Raw genomic sequence first — 2,692 nt, 5'->3', positions numbered from 1 at the left:
CAGCATCTACTCTGTCAAGCCCCCTCAGAATCTTATGTTTCAATGAGATCACCTCTCATTCTCCTAAACTCTAGAGAGTATAGGTCCAATCTACTCAATATCTCCTCATAGGACAACTCTCTCATCCCAGGGATCAATCTAGTGAACGTTTGTTGCACCGCCTCTAAGGCATGTATGACCTTTCTCAGATAAGGAAACCAAAACTGTGCACAGTATTCCAAGTGCGGTTTCACCAAAGTCCTGTACAATTGTGGTAAGACTGCCTTACCCTTGTACTCCAATCCACTGTTATAAAGGCCAACATGTGATTTGCCTTCCTCAATGCTTGCTGTACCTGCATGCTAACTTTCAGTGTTTCCTGTACGAGGACATCTAAATCTCTCTGAACACCAACATTTAATAGTTTCTCACCATTTAAAAAATATTCTGTTTTTCTATTCTTCCTACGAAAGTGGATAACCTCACATTTCCCTACATTATACTCCATCTGCCCACTTACTTTGCCTGTCTATATCCCTTTGCAGGCTCTTTGTGTCCTCCACACTGCTTACTTCCCTGCCTAACTTTGAGACAGAGAGTAATTGGGTGGTGGGGGGGAGGGGGGTGCAGGCAGAAGAGAGACAGAAAGAATTCCACATTTTTTTGTTTTGAGTTTTCTTCCTACTTCTCCTGAAGATGCTGATTCTTTTTTTTTTTTAAATTCGTAGCCAATCGTTCCAATTCTTTGTCAAATCACAAACGCCAGAGGTCACCTTGCACATGCCAAGGATCACTCTGCGCCAATGCTCTTAGCCAAAAGGCCTAGAGCCACTGCACCGTTCCTGGAAGTACTGCAATACCAGGTTCGTGCCATGGAGGTGGATGGGTCAAGCCACCCCACACACCTCCGTGGAGGTGGATGGGTCAAGCCACCCCACCCACCTCCTGTTTCCAAAAAAGCAAGCATATACCTTCCTGACCAGGGAGAAACCACCCGGAGGTCATGGTGGCTGGTCAGGTCAGTTACGCATGATCTTAGCCAAAAGGCCGAGAAGATGCTGATTCTTGTTGGAGTATGGTTCCAAAGGTAACAATAGCCTCACCAAGAGGCTATTTTCCACATCCCTTTTGCAGATTGTAAATCAGTTTGGAACCAGGTGTTAAGTGTTATCAACACCGCACTTAAAGGGAGAGTTGCATACATTGTCTCTATTCCAAATGCTAATTTTGCTCGCTGGTGCACACAAATAAAGTTATTTTACAAACAGACCTGTTTCTCTAATTCAAAGATCAACAGGTTTATTTTCATAAGCTGCTTTTACATCACAGCCTCGGTCTCGAGAAACAGCGAGCTAACTGAGCTTTCCGTCTTTATTTTATACGATGCAGGTGGTCTACCTGTAAACTGGCTGCACTATGAAGGCCCAATATTCTATGTATTTACAGGAGCTGACCATGACATTTTACTCAAATCACCCATGCGGATTAGGGTTAACGTGATGCAAGGTCATGTGTTGCTACAAAGATAATAAGAGATTGATGAATGATGACGTCAATGTTAAATGCCATTGCCGAAACTCATTTATTAGCTCCATAAGACGAGTGGCTGCCAGGAAACCACGCTGAAAAATGGGCCTTCCGCATCATCAGTCTAAAAAAAATCCAGGTTTATTTTGATATGGCCTGGAAGAAATGTGACATAAAGGCAGATGCCAAACAGCAATATAAAAGCACTTATATACAGCACTTTGGTATCCAAAGTAAAAGTTTTATATAGTTACCATGGTAATAACATACACAGATTACGTCATTTTCCTTCCTCATTTGTTTACCTCTATATTCACCCCCGCCATTATTCTTCCTCTGCTGAAAGCCGCAGCACATGCCAAGTAAATGCACCCCCGGCATAATATTGAATTACACAAGCTGCTTTTACATTGGTCTTGTGCCGCTAGCTCCCAATGCGTGGGTCTCCTGTAGCCACCAACATCATCATCATAGGCAGTCCCTCGGAATCGAAGAAGACTTGCTTCCACTCTTAAAATGAGTCCTTAGGTGGTTGAACAGATACAAAGAACCACAGTCCCTGTCATAGGTGGGACAGATAGTCGTTGAGGGAAAGGGTGGGTGGGACTGGTTTGCCGCACGCTCCTTCCGTTGCCTGCAGTTGATTTTTGCATTTTTTTTTTTAAATTTATTTATTTATTTATTTACACTTGCACTTGATTTCTGCATGCTCTCGGCGATGAGACTCGAGGTGCTCAGCACCCTCCCGGATGCACTTCCTCCACTTAGGGCGGTCTTTGGCCAGGGACTCCCAGGTGTCGGTGGGGATGTTGCATTTTATCAACGAGGCTTTGAGGCTGTCCTTGAAACGTTTCCTCTGCCCACCTGGGGATCGCTTGCCATGTAGGATTTCCGAGTAGAGCACTTGCTTTGAGAGTCTCGTGTCTGGCATGCGAACGATGTGGCCTGCCCAGCGGAGCTGATCGAGTGTGGACAGTGCTTCAATGCTGGGGATGTTGGCCTGGTCGAGGACGCTAATGTCGGTGCATCTGTCCTCCCAGGGGATTTGTAGGATCTTGCGGTGGCATCGTTGGTGGTATTTCTCCAGAGACTTGAGGTGTCTACTGTACATGGTCCAACAACATGGTAAATTCACCAGGCTTTGTTTCTTTAAGACTGGTGGTCAGATAGCTCCATTCTCTACCAG

At 45.1% G+C, this 2,692-nt stretch overlaps 1 pseudogene; it reads right to left on the bottom strand.

The window, feature by feature from the left end:
- Window positions 1-805: 805 nt before the first annotated feature.
- Window positions 806-1,038, bottom strand: LOC139229459 (U2 spliceosomal RNA; annotated as a pseudogene).
- Window positions 1,039-2,692: the final 1,654 nt, after the last annotated feature.

Source organism: Pristiophorus japonicus, chromosome 18 (assembly GCF_044704955.1).
Source record: "Pristiophorus japonicus isolate sPriJap1 chromosome 18, sPriJap1.hap1, whole genome shotgun sequence".
Lineage (NCBI taxonomy): Eukaryota > Metazoa > Chordata > Chondrichthyes > Pristiophoridae > Pristiophorus > Pristiophorus japonicus.
Note: the sequence above shows the minus strand (reverse complement) of the source record. Positions and strands in the feature narration are given on the sequence as shown.